This window comes from Pseudophryne corroboree (genome assembly GCF_028390025.1).
Source record: "Pseudophryne corroboree isolate aPseCor3 chromosome 3 unlocalized genomic scaffold, aPseCor3.hap2 SUPER_3_unloc_87, whole genome shotgun sequence".
NCBI classification, from domain to species: domain Eukaryota; kingdom Metazoa; phylum Chordata; class Amphibia; order Anura; family Myobatrachidae; genus Pseudophryne; species Pseudophryne corroboree.
In genome coordinates this window covers 200674-215208 of record NW_026967582.1, presented here as the reverse complement: position 1 = coordinate 215208, position 14535 = coordinate 200674, and the positions used below count along the sequence as shown (strand labels likewise).

Below are 14535 nucleotides of genomic sequence, written 5' to 3'. Positions count from 1 at the left end.
TACAATGCAGTATACAATGCAGTCACACAGCCCGGAACACCTGCACTCACATGTAAGGGATAGATACAATGCAGTCACACAGCCCGGAACACCTGCACTCACATGTAAGGGATAGATATAATGCAGTCACACAGCCCGGAACATCTGTACTCACATGTAAGGGATAGATATAATGCAGTCACACAGCCCGGAACATCTGTACTCACATGTAAGGGATAGATACAATGCAGTCACACAGCCCGGAACACCTGTACTCACATGTAAGGGACAGATACAATGCAGTCACACAGCCCGGAACACCTGCACTCACATGTAAGGGATAGATACAATGCAGTCACACAGCCCGGAACATCTGTACTCACATGTAAGGGATAGGTACAATGCAGTCACACAGCCCGGAACACCTGTACTCACATGTAAGGGATAGATACAATGCAGTCACACAGCCCGGAACACCTGCACTCACATGTAAGGGATATATACAATGCAGTCACACAGACCGGAACACCTGCACTCACCTGTAAGGGACAGATACAATGCAGTCACACAGCCCGGAACACCTGCACTCACATGTAAGGGATAGATACAATGCAGTCACACAGCCCGGAACACCTGTACACACATGTAAGGGATAGATACAATGCAGTCACACAGCCCGGAACACCTGTACTCACATGTAAGGGATAGATACAATGCAGTCACACAGCCCGGAACACCTGTACTCACATGTAAGGGATAGATACAATGCAGTCACACAGCCCGGAACACCTGTACTCACATGTAAGGGACAGATACAATGCAGTCACACAGCCCGGAACACCTGTACTCACATGTAAGGGATAGATATAATGCAGTCACACAGCCCGGAACATCTGTACTCACATGTAAGGGATAGATACAATGCAGTCACACAGCCCGGCACACCTGCACTCACATGTAAGGGATAGATACAATGCAGTCACACAGCCCGGAACGTCTGTACTCACATGTAAGGGATAGATACAATGCAGTCACACAGCCCGGAACACCTGCACTCACATGTAAGAGACAGATACAATGCAGTCACACAGCCCGGAAAACCTGCACTCACATGTAAGGGATAGATACAATGCAGTCACACAGCCCGGAACACCTGCACTCACATGTAAGGGACAGATACAATGCAGTCACACAGCCCGGAACACCTGCACTCACATGTAAGGGATAGATACAATGCAGTCACACAGCCCGGAACACCTGTACTCACATGTAAGGGATAGATACAATGCAGTCACACAGCCCGGAACACCTGCACTCACATGTAGGGGATAGATACAATGCAGTCACACAGCCCGGAACACCTGCACTCACATGTAAGGGATAGATACAATGCAGTCACACAGCCCGGAACACCTGCACTCACATGTAAGGGATAGATACAATGCAGTCACACAGCCCGGAACACCTGCACTCACATGTAAGGGATAGATACAATGCAGTCACACAGCCCGGAACACCTGTACTCACATGTAAGGGATAGATACAATGCAGTCACACAGCCCGGAACACCTGCACTCACATGTAAGGGATAGATACAATGCAGTCACACAGCCCGGAACACCTGCACTCACATGTAAGGGATAGATACAATGCAGTCACACAGTCCGGAACACCTGTACTCACATGTAAGGGATAGATACAATGCAGTCACACAGCCCGGAACACCTGTACTCACATGTAAGGGATAGATACAATGCAGTCACACAGCCCGGAACACCTGCACTCACATGTAAGGGATAGATACAATGCAGTCACACAGCAGAGCTAGCACCAGTCACACACAATGCAAGGAAATAACAATTACAATGGGCACTGACGTCATCTCCTCACACCAAATGGTAGGTAGGACTAGTGCATGTATAACCTGGCCACTTCTGGAGACAGAACCCAGCATTCCCAGAGCCTGGCATCACACTCATTCTCATTGGAATGTCACTCAGAGACTCTTATAAGGGAAGCATGTGGGGAAGGGGCAGCCAAGAGGGAATCCCAGCTGTGGAATCTGGCTCTGGGAGAGGACCTACCTCCCCTGGCTGACATCACCCACCAGGCACCCTGGCCTCCATTATCCTATATATGTATTATATGCATGCCCTGGTGGTCTAGTGTAACCCGTAGCAGCAGCCAGGGATCACATTAGAGCCTGCAGAAGCATGGACTACATGTATTGTGGGTCCCACGTGCCAGAGAATGCCTTACCTGTCCTCCGGCTGCAGTCCTGGGTCCTGGATACTGTATTAGCGTGGCGATCAGGAAGTAACCACGCCGGAATCATCAGTCTCTTAGCCTCACTGACGTTGCGGCACCAGCGGGGGATTGTGGGAGCAGCAGCGGCACTCAGAGAGACTCCCAGCGCTGCTCATTCATTCCTCTCCGCTGTGTGACCGGTGCTCCGGCTTCTGCCAGCACCAACACTAAAACTGCCCACTGGCCAGGGGCGGGGTACATGGGGAGGAGGTCCGGAGCATCCTGGGAAATAAAAGCTTAACTGTGTGATGCCCGGTCGACTCCTACCACCTACACCCCGATGTAAGGACTGTGGATCACTATGGACCCTAAAGAAGAAAACGCCCTTAACAGAAAACACCCGATACAAATGTTGCTGCTGACGGGCGCAATATTAGCATTTCAGATCACCACCCCCGGGGGACGTGAGCTGAAATGCGCAAAACTTTTTGTGATTGCGCCCATGATGTTAGTTGGGTTAAGTAGCTTTACAAAGCTAATCCATACTGCTATGGGCGCGATATGACCAAAAATGGGGGACAATTGAATATTGCCCCGCAAACTCCTGTCACTGTAGACAGGAGATCGGGCGCGATATTACAATTGAATATCGCCCCTTGTGTTATAAACACCCAACTAAGAACAGGGCTGATGGTCCTAGACTACATCACTGGGCAGATACATTTCCATCATTAGTCTGTAATAAGAGAGGAGGGTGTAGGATAAGAGATTGCTGTAGTGACTGAGCAATGAGAATATGTGACTTCTATAATAAGTGTTTATTACTCACCTGTGCTGATATCTGTAGGGATCTCCTCCTCCTTACACTGCTGATCTCCCCTCACATACGTCTCTTCTTCTCCCTCTAGATCTTCTGCCTTTATATCAGTCACATACGTCTCTTCTTCTCCCTCTATATCTTCTGCCTTTATATCAGTCACATACGTCTCTTCTTCTCCCTCTATATCTTCTGCCTTTATATCAGTCACATACGTCTCTTCTTCTCCCTCTATATCTTCTGCCTTTATATCAGTCACATACGTCTCTTCTTCTCCCTCTGTATCTTCTGCCTTTATATCAGTCACATATGTCTCTTCTTCTCCCTCTATATCTTCTACCTTCATATCAGTCACATACGTCTCTTCTTCTCCCTCTGCATCTTCTGCCTTTATATCAGTCAGACAGTCATCCTAAATAGCCCACAAAACAATATACATTAATAATAAGAATCTACTTACCGATAATTCTATTTCTCGTAGTCCGTAGTGGATGCTGGGGACTCCGTCAGGACCATGGGGAATAGCGGCTCCGCAGGAGACAGGGCACAAAAAAGTAAGCTTTTAGGATCACATGGTGTGTACTGGCTCCTCCCCCTATGACCCTCCTCCAAGCCTCAGTTAGGTACTGTGCCCGGACGAGCATACATAATAAGGAAGGATCTTGAATCCCGGGTAAGACTCATACCAGCCACACCAATCACACCGTACAACTTGTGATTTGAACCCAGTTAACAGTATGATAACAACGAAGTAGCCTCTAAAAAGATGGCTCACAACAATAATAACCCGATTTTTGTAACAATAACTATGTACAAGTATTGCAGACCATCCGCACTTGGGATGGGCGCCCAGCATCCACTACGGACTACGAGAAATAGAATTATCGGTAAGTAAATTCTTATTTTCTCTAACGTCCTAGTGGATGCTGGGGACTCCGTCAGGACCATGGGGATTATACCAAAGCTCCCAAACGGGCGGGAGAGTGCGGATGACTCTGCAGCACCGAATGAGAAAACTCCAGGTCCTCTTTAGCCAGAGTATCAAATTTGTAAAATTTTACAAACGTGTTCTCCCCTGACCACGTAGCTGCTCGGCAAAGTTGTAATGCCGAGACCCCTCGGGCAGCCGCCCAAGATGAGCCCACCTTCCTTGTGGAGTGGGCATTTACAGATTTAGGCTGTGGCAGGCCTGCCACAGAATGTGCAAGTTGGATTGTGCTACAGATCAAACGAGCAATCGTCTGCTTAGACGCAGGAGCACCCATCTTATTGGGTGCATACAGGATAAACAACGAGTCAGATTTTCTGACTCCAGCCGTCCTGGAAACATATATTTTCAGGGCCCTGACAACATCCAGCAACTTGGAATCCTCCAAGTCGCTAGTAGCCGCAGGCACCACAATAGGTTGGTTCAAGTGAAAAGCCGAAACCACCTTAGGGAGAAAATAGGACGTGTGCGCAGTTCTGCCCTGTCCCAATGGAAAATCAGATATGGGCTTTTGTACGATAAAGCCGCCAATTCTGATACTCTCCTGGCTGAAGCCAGGGCCAGTAGCATGGTTACTTTCCATGTAAGATACTTCAAATCTACCGATTTGAGAGGCTCAAACCAATGGGATTTGAGAAAATCCAAAACTACGTTTAGATCCCACGGTGCCACTGGAGGCACAATCGGGGGCTGTATATGTAGTACACCTTTGACAAAAGTTTGTACTTCAGGCACTGAAGCCAATTCTTTCTGGAAGAAAATCGATAAGGCCGAAATTTGAACCTTAATAGACCCCAATTTGAGGCCCATAGACAATCCTGCCTGCAGGAAATGTAGGAATCGACCCAATTGAAATTCTTCCGTTGGGGCCTTCTTGGCCTCACACCACGCAACATATTTTCTCCAAATGCGGTGATAATGTTGTGCGGTCACTTCCTTCCTGGCTTTAATCAAGGTAGGAATAACTTCCTCTGGAATGCCCTTTTCTTTTAGAATCCGGCGTTCAACCGCCATGCCGTCAAACGCAGTCGCGGTAAGTCTTGGAACATACAAGGTCCCTGCTGAAGCAGATCCCTTCTTAAAGGTAGAGGCCACGGCTCTTCCGTGAGCATCTCTTGAAGTTCCGGGTACCAAGTCCTCCTTGGCCAATCCGGAGCCACGAGTTTTGTTCTTACTCCCCGTAGCCGTATAATTCTCAATACCTTTGGTATGAGTAGCAGAGGAGGAAACACATACACGGACTGGTACACCCACGGTGTTACCAGAGCGTCCACAGCTATTGCCTGAGGGTCTCTTGACCTGGCGCAATATCTGTCCAGTTTCTTGTTGAGGCGAGATGCCATCATGTCCACCTTTGGTTTTTCCCAACGGTTCACAATCATGTGGAAGACTTCTGGATGAAGTCCCCACTCTCCCGGGTGAAGATCGTGTCTGCTGAGGAAGTCTGCTTCCCAGTTGTCCACTCCCGGAATGAACACTGCTGACAGTGCTATGACATGATTTTCCGCCCAGCGAAGAATCCTTGCAGCTTCTGTCATTGCTCTTCTGCTTCTCGTGCCGCCTTGTCTGTTTACGTGGGCGACTGCCGTGATGTTGTCCGACTGGATCAACACCGGCTGACCCTGAAGCAGCGGTTTTGCCAGGCTTAGAGCATTGTAGATCGCTCTTAGCTCCAGTATATTTATGTGAAGAGACGTCTCCAGGTTTGACCACACGCCCTGGAAGTTTCTTCCCTGTGTGACTGCTCCCCAGCCTCGTAGGCTGGCATCCGTAGTCACCAGGACCCAGTCCTGTATGCCGAATCTGCGGCCCTCTAACAGATGGGCACTCTGCAACCACCACAGAAGAGACACCCTTGTTCTTGGTGACAGTGTTATCCGCTGATGCATGTGCAGATGCGATCCGGACCATTTGTCCAGCAGATCCCACTGAAAATAGTCGTGCGTGGAATCTGCCGAATGGAATTGCTTCGTAAGAAGCCACCATCTTTCCCAGGACTCTTGTGCATTGATGTACTGACACATTTCCTGGTTTTAGAAGGTTCCTGACTAGTTCAGATAATTCCCTTGCTTTCTCCTCCGGGAGAAACACCTTTTTCTGAACAGTGTCCAGAATCATTCCCAGGAACAGCAGACGTGTCGTCGGGGTCAATTGAGATTTTGGAAGATTCAGAATCCACCCGTGTTGTTGAAGCACTACTTGAGTTAGTGCTACTCCGACTTCCAGCTGTTCTCTGGACCTTGCCCTTATCAGGAGATCGTCCAAGTAAGGGATAATTAATACGCCTTTTCTTCGTAGAAGAACCATCATTTCGGCCATTACCTTGGTAAAGACCCGAGGTGCCGTGGACAAACCAAACGGCAGCGTTTGAAACTGATAATGACAGTTTTGTATCACGAACCTGAGATACCCTTGGTGTGAAGGGTAAATTGGGACATGCAGATAAGCATCTTTTATGTCCAGGGACACCATGAAGTCCCCTTCTTCCAGATTCGCTATCACTGCTCTGAGTGACTCCATCTTGAACTTGAATTTCTGTATGTACAGGTTCAAGGATTTCAGATTTAGAATAGGTCTTACCGAACCGTCCGGCTTCGGTACCACAAATAGTGTGGAATAATACCCCTCTCCCTGTTGTAGGAGGGGTACCTTGACTATCACCTGCTGAGAATACAGCTTGTAAATGGCTTCCAATACCGTCGCCCTTTCTGAGGGAGACTTTGGTAAAGCAGACTTTAGGAACCGGCGAGGGGGAGACTTTTCGAATTCCAACTTGTAACCCTGAGATACTACTTGTAGGATCCAAGGGTCCACCTGTGAGCGAGCCCACTGTGTGCTGAAAGTCTTTAGTCGACCCCCCACCGCCCCTGAGTCCGCTTGTACAGCCCCAGCGTCATGCTGAGGGCTTTGCAGAAACTGGGGAGGGCTTCTGTTCCTGGGAAGGAGCTGCTTGCTGCCCTCTCTTACCCTTTCCTCTGCCTCGGGGCAGATATGACTGTCCTTTTGCCCGCTTGTTCTTATAGGACCGAAAGGACTGCGGCTGAAAAGACGGTGTCTTTTTCTGTTGGGAGGGGGTCTGAGGTAAAAAGGTGGATTTCCCGGCAGTTGCCGTGGCCACCAGATCTGATAGACCGACGCCAAACAATTCCTCCCCTTTATACGGCAATACTTCCATATGCCGTTTGGAATCCGCATCACCTGACCACTGTCGCGTCCATAAACTTCTTCTGGCAGATATGGACATCGCACTTACTCTCGATGCCAGAGTGCAAATATCCCTCTGAGCATCTCGCATATAAAGAAAAGCATCCTTTAATTGCTCTAAAGTCAATAAAATACTGTCCCTATCCAGGGTATCAATATTTTCAGTCAGGGAATCCGACCACACCACCCCAGCACTGCACATCCAGGCTGAGGCTATTGCTGGTCGCAGTATAACACCAGTATGTGTGTATATACTCTTCAGGGTAGTTTCCAGCCTCCTATCAGCTGGATCCTTGAGGGCGGCCGTATCAGGTGACGGCAACGCCACTTGTTTTGATAAGCGTGTGAGCGCCTTATCCACCCTAGGGGGTGTTTCCCAGCGCGCCCTAACCTCTAGTGGGAAGGGGTATAGTGCCAATAACTTCTTAGAAATTAGCAGTTTTCTATCTGGGTTAACCCACGCTTCATCACACACGTCATTCAATTCCTCTGATTCTGGAAAAACTACAGGTAGTTTTTTTCACACCCCACATAATACCCCTTTTTGAGGTACCTGCAGTATCAGAGATATGCAAGGCCTCTTTCATTGCCGTGATCATATAACGTGTGGCCCTATTGGAAAATACGTTTGTTTCTTCACCGTCGACACTAGATTCATCTGTGTCGGTACCTGTGTCGACTGACTGAGGTAAGGGACGTTTTACAGCCCCTGACGGTGTCTGAGACGCCTGAGCCGGTACTAACTGGTTTTCCGGCCGTCTCATGTCGTCAACTGACTTTTGCAGCGTGCTAACATTATCACGTAATTCCATAATTAAAGCCATCCATTCCGGTGTCGACTCCCTAGGGGGTGACATCACCATTACCGGCAATTGCTCCGCCTCCACACCAACATCGTCCTCATACATGTCGACACACACGTACCGACACACAGCAGACACACAGGGAATGCTCTTATCGAAGACAGGACCCCACTAGCCCTTTGGGGAGACATAGGGAGAGTTTGCCAGCACACACCCAAGCGCTATAATATATATGGTAACAACCTTATATAAGTGTTGTTCCTTATAGCAGCTTAAATATATCAAAATATCGCCAAAAGGTGCCCCCCCTCTCTGTTTTACCCTGTTTCTGTAGTGCAGTGCAGGGGAGAGTCCTGGGAGCCTTCCTCACAGCGGAGCTGAGCAGGAAAATGGCGCCGTGTGCTGAGGAGAATAAGCCCCGCCCCCTTTTCGGCAGGCTTTTCTCCCGGAGTTTTAGATCTCTGGCATGGGTTAAATACATACATATAGCCTCAATGGCTATATGTGATGTATTCTTTTGCCCTAAAGGTATTAAATATTGCTGCCCAGGGCGCCCCCAGCAGCGCCCTGCACCCTCCGTGACCGTTTGGTGTGAAGTGTGTGACAACAATGGCGCACAGCTGCAGTGCTGTGCGCTACCTTCATGAAGACTGAAGAGCCTTCTGCCGCCTGTTTCCGGACCTTCAATCTTCAGCATCTGTAAGGGGGGTCGGCGGCGCGGCTCCGGGACGAACCCCAGGGTGAGACCTGTGTTCCGACTCCCTCTGGAGCTATGTGTCCAGTAGCCTAAGACTCCAATCCATCCTGCACGCAGGTGAGTTGACTTCTCTCCCCTAAGTCCCTCGATGCAGTGAGCCTGTTGCCAGCAGGACTCACTGAAAATAAAAAACCTAAAAACTTTTTCTAAGCAGCTCTTTAGGAGAGCCACCTAGATTGCACCCTGCTCGGACGGGCACAAAAACCTAACTGAGGCTTGGAGGAGGGTCATAGGGGGAGGAGCCAGTACACACCATGTGATCCTAAAAGCTTACTTTTTTGTGCCCTGTCTCCTGCGGAGCCGCTATTCCCCATGGTCCTGACGGAGTCCCCAGCATCCACTAGGACGTTAGAGAAAATATCTTATTTCAGATAGTGTAATATCAGTGTATAAAACACACAGCTTCTCTACAGATCATATCGTGACAGTCACTTTGGTATATGGGTGAGACCCTAGATCCCACCTACCTGATCCTCCTGTGGGGTCCTGTGATTCTCCTCTGTACAATCCTGGGAATACAGAGGATGGGGACATCTCTCTGGGGTATCTCTGTTACTGGGCCCATCTGTAGGAAACACACAGTGACTGAGTACAGTGTATATATGTGATTATCAGGTGATGTGTGTATATAGGGGGCCTCATACCTGCTCTCCCCTGTACAATACATGACAGTCTCCTCTTACCCAGTGATGTGAGGGGCCGGTGATTCTCCATCATCACGTCCTTGTACAGACCCCTGTGTTCCTCTATATACTCCCCCTCCTGCATGGAGACATAGACAGTGACATCCTGACACCTTATAGGAACCTGACACACACAATGATACAGTCATCATCCAGACACATCCCCTGGTGTTACTGTATAATGTACCATTCCCAGCAGTCACCTCTCCAGTCATCACCCAGACACATCCCCTGGTGTTACTGTATAATGCCCCATTCCCAGCAGTCACCTCTCCAGTCATCACCCAGACACATCCCCTGGTGTTACTGTATAATGTCCCATTCCCAGCAGTCACCTCTCCAGTCATCACCCAGACACGTTCCCCGGTGTTACTGTATAATATCCCATTCCCAGCAGTCACCTCTCCAGTCATCACCCAGACACATCCCCTAGTGTTACTGTATAATGCCCCATTCCCAGCAGTCACCTCTCCAGTGATCACCCAGACACATCCCCCGGTGTCATCACCCAGACACATCCCCTGGTGTTACTGTATAATGCCCCATTCCCAGCAGTCACCTCTTTAGTCATCACCCAGACACGTCCCCTGGTGTTACTGTATAATGCCCCATTCCCAGCAGTCACCTCTCCAGTCAGCAGCTGAATGATCTTGTTGGTGAGTTCCAGGATCTTCTGATCATTGTGTCTCTCATGTGTCAGTGACTGAGATGGAGGCACCGTGATGGGGCTCTGGGTCCTGCTCAGTACTACACACAATGTGATGGCTGCTGGGTGTCTCACACTCACTGGAAGTCTTCTTCACTACTGTGTTAACCTGCAAAATGGAGGAGACATGAATATTAATGTGAATGCTCCGAGATCCCTTACCTCTCCAGTCATGTCCCTGTAATATTACTATAGATATAAGTGATGTCACTGTGTCGCTCCCAGATCCCCTCACCTCCCCAGTCATGTCCCTGTATTATTACTATAGAGATAAGTGATGTCATAGGGACACTCCCAGGAGTGTGATATACATTTGCTTCATACTGCCCCAATTATCATCTGTTACACAAGCCAGGGATATTATGGTCTCTGCTTTAATATAATCTAGAATTTTAGCAATATTTTCAATCCCTACAATTACATAATAAATTAATAATAATAATGACACTAATGGCTGCACCCAGTATACAAATAATAACGTGTCTTTAAAAGCAGGACACCTCAGACCATTCCTCCTGTATTGTAGGACATCACCACCACTCCCAATGTATAATAATAATACCAGGACACCACAAGCCGCTGTCCCTGTACAATAACCGTACACAAAAACCTGCTCCCCCTGTATAACACTAATAACAACACACCCCATTCTGCTCTCCTTTATAGTAATAATAAAATGACATTACAGGATGCTCCCCCTGTATAATAATAACAACAGGACACTACAGGCCGCTCCCTCTGTATAATAATAATAATAATAATAATAACAGGACACTACTGGCTGCTCCCCGTGTATAATAACAGGACACTACAGGCCGCTCCCTCTGTATAATAATAATAATAATAATAATAATAACAGGACACTACTGGCTGCTCCCTGTGTATAATAATATTAACAGGACACCACAGGTTGCTTCTCCTGAATAATAACAACAACAAGACACCACAGGCCGCTCCCTTTGTATAATAACACGATATTTAAGGCTGCTCTTCCTGTATAATAATTACAGGACACCACAGTCTGCTCACACTGTATAATAATAGTAACGGGACACCACAGGCTGCTCCCCCTATATAATAATAATAATAACAATAACAGAACACTACAGGCTGCTCCCCCTGTATAATAATAATAATAACAGGACACCACAGGCTGCTCCCCCTGTATAATAATAATAATAACAGGACACTACAGGCTGCTCCCCCTGTATAATAATAATAATAACAGGACACCACAGGCTGCTCCCCCTGTATAATAATAATAATAATAATAATAACAGGACACTACAGGCTGCTCCTCCTGACGCCATTACCTGATGGTAGATGCTAGAACCGCGATTTAGAACCAACCATCACGTGATCTTCCTGTGTGTGGAACGGAATGCAATGACCGGAAGTAAGGTGGAACGCACAGGCCGGAAGTAGGGAATGATTGGCACAGGCTGCTTCCTAGCGTCTGGCCCCTCCCATCCCATGCCCCGCCCTCAACTCCGCCTTCTGTAATCACTATTACCGTACATGTCCTCAGTACAGGAGGCCGGCGGCCATTTTCTTGTAGACCAGTCCGGCATCAGCTGCAGCAGCAGCAATAGGTTCCCTGGCCGTGTTGTGACGTCAGGAGCGGCGGCCATTTTCCCCTGGTCTGAGCTCCGCCTTCCTTCTATCATTCCCACAAGGCAGCAGGAGCAGAGAGCAGCCATTGCTGTGTCTGGCAGCAGGTAATGATATTATTATTATTATTCTATAGGCTGAGCAGCTCTGGTGTCAGGTTCTGTACTACAGGGGGAGCAGCCTCTGGTGCCTTGTTATAGTGCAGCTGGAGCAGCCTCTGGTGCTGCATTATCCCTGTACAGGTGGCTGACACTCTAGTGTCCTATTACTGTAATACAGGTAGCGCAGACCCCGCCGTTACCGTAATACAGGTGGCGCAGACCCCGCCGTTACCGTAATACAAGTAGCGCGGACCCCACCGTTACCGTAATACAGGTGGCGCAGACCCCGCCGTTACCGTAATACAGGTGACGCAGACCCCGCCGTTACCGTAATACAGGTGACGCAGACCCCGCCGTTACCGTAATACAGGGGACGCAGACCCCGCCGTTACCGTAATACAGGTGGCGTAGACCCCTCCGTTACCGTAATACAGGTTGTGCCGACCCCACCGTTACCGTAATACAGGGGACGCAGACCCCGCCGTTACCGTAATACAGGTGGCGTAGACCCCTCCGTTACCGTAATACAGGTGGTGCCGACCCCACCGTTACCGTAATACAGGTGGCGTAGACCCCACCGTTACCGTAATACAGGTGGCGCAGGCCCCGCCGTTACCGTAATACAGGTGGCGCAGACACCAATGTTCCCGTAATACAGGTAGCGCAGACCCCAGTGTTACCGTAATACAGGTAGCGCAGACCCCGCCGTTACCATAATACAGGTGGCGCAGACCCCACCGTTACCGTAATACAGGTGGCGCAGGCCCCGCCGTTACCGTAATACAGGTGGCACAGACCCCGCCGTTACCGTAATACAGGAGGCGCAGAGCCCGCCATTACTGTAATACAGGTGGCGCAGACCCCGTCGTTACTGTAATACAGGTGGCGCGGACCCCGCCGTTACCGTAATACAGGTGGCGCAGACCCCGCCGTTACTGTAATACAGGTGGCGCAGACCCCGCCGTTACCGTTATACATGTGGCGCAGACCCCGCCGTTACCGTTATACATGTGGCGCAGACCCCGCCGTTGCCGTAATACAGGTGGCGCAGACCCCGCCGTTACCATAATACAGGGGGAGCAGACCCCGCCGTTACCGTAATACAGGTGGCGCAGACCCCGCTGTTACTGTAATACAGGTGGCGCAGACCCCTCTCTTACCGTAATACAGGCAGCGGAAACCCCGCTGTTACCGTAATAAAGGCGGCGCAGACCCACCGTTACCGTAACACAGGTGACGCAGACCCCACCGTTGCCGTAATACAGGTGGTGCAGACCCCGCTGTTACCGTAACGCAGGTGGTGCAGACCCCGCTGTTACCGTAATACAGGTGGCGCAGACCCCGCCGATACCGTAATACAGGTGAAGCAGACCCCGCCGTTACCATGATACAGGTGGCGCAGACCACGCCATTACCGTAATACAGGGGGAGCAGCCCCCGCCGTTACTGTAATACAGGTGGTGCAGACCCCGCTGTTACCATAATACAGGTGGCGCAGACCCCGTCGTTACTGTAATACAGGTGGCGCAGACCCCGCCGTTACCGTAATACAGGTGAAGCAGACCCCGCCGTTACCATGATACAGGTGGCGCAGACCACGCCATTACCGTAATACAGGGGGAGCAGACCCCGCCGTTACTGTAATACAGGTGGTGCAGACCCCGCTGTTACCATAATACAGGTGGCGCAGACCCCGTCGTTACTGTAATACAGGTGGCGCAGACCCCGGTGTTACCGTAATACAAGGGTAGCATCCTGTGCTATTATAGTATACAGGAGGAACAGCCTGTGTTGTCATAATATACAGTTGTAGCATCCTGTGCTGTCATGGTATACAGGAGGAGCGGCCTGTTTTGTTATAATATACAGGGGTAGAATCTTGTGCTGTCATAGTGTACAGGTGGGGCGGCCTGTGTTGTCATAATATACAGTTGTAGCATCCTGTGCTGTCATAATATACAGAGGGAGCAGCCTGTGGTGTCCTGTTATTATTATTATTATTATTATTATTATTATTATTATACAGAGGGAGCAGCCTGTGGTATCCTGTTATTATTATTATTATTATACAGGGTGATCAGCCTGAGGTGTGCTGTTATTATTATACAGGGGGAGCAGCCTGTGGTGTCCTGTTGTTGTTATTATTATTATTATTATTATACAGGAGGAGCAGCCTGTGGAATCCTATTATTATTATTATACAGGAGGAGCAGCCTGTGGTGTCCTGTTATTATTTTTATACAAGAGGAGCAGCCTGTGGCATCCAGTTATTTTTATTATACAGGGGGAGCGACTTGTGGTGTCCAATTATTATTCTACAGGAGGAGCAGCCTGTGGTGTCCAGTTATTATTATTATTATTATTTTTATTGTACAGGAGAAGTAGCCTGTGGTGTCCTGTTGTTATTTTTATACAGGGGGAGCGGCCTGTAGTGTCATGTTGTTATTATACAGATGGAGCGGCCTGTGGTGTCCTGTTATTATTATACAGGAGGAGCAGCCTGTGGTGTCCTGTTATTATTATTATTATTATTATACAGGGGGAGCAGCCTGTGGTGTCCTGTTATTATTATTATACATGGGGAGCAGCCTGTGGTGTACTATTATTATTGTTTCTCTAGCATCCATAAGGGATATTGG

At 49.0% G+C, this 14535-nt stretch overlaps 1 protein-coding gene and 1 pseudogene across 3 annotated transcripts in view; one reads left to right on the top strand and one right to left on the bottom strand.

The window, feature by feature from the left end:
• Window positions 1–14535, bottom strand: part of LOC134984851 (zinc finger protein 585A-like) — a 164243-nt pseudogene that overhangs the window by 41594 nt on the left and 108114 nt on the right.
• The window catches only part of LOC134984848 (zinc finger protein 260-like), a 155832-nt gene continuing 153138 nt past the window's right edge, over window positions 11842–14535 (top strand). For 2 of the 3 annotated variants that reach the window (XM_063950328.1, XM_063950326.1), the window contains exon 1: window positions 11858–11902. The gene's annotated coding sequence lies outside the window, so the exon portion shown is untranslated. Of the gene's footprint in view, window positions 11903–14535 lie in introns of all 3 variants that reach the window. The other variant, XM_063950327.1, reaches the window with a different exon arrangement.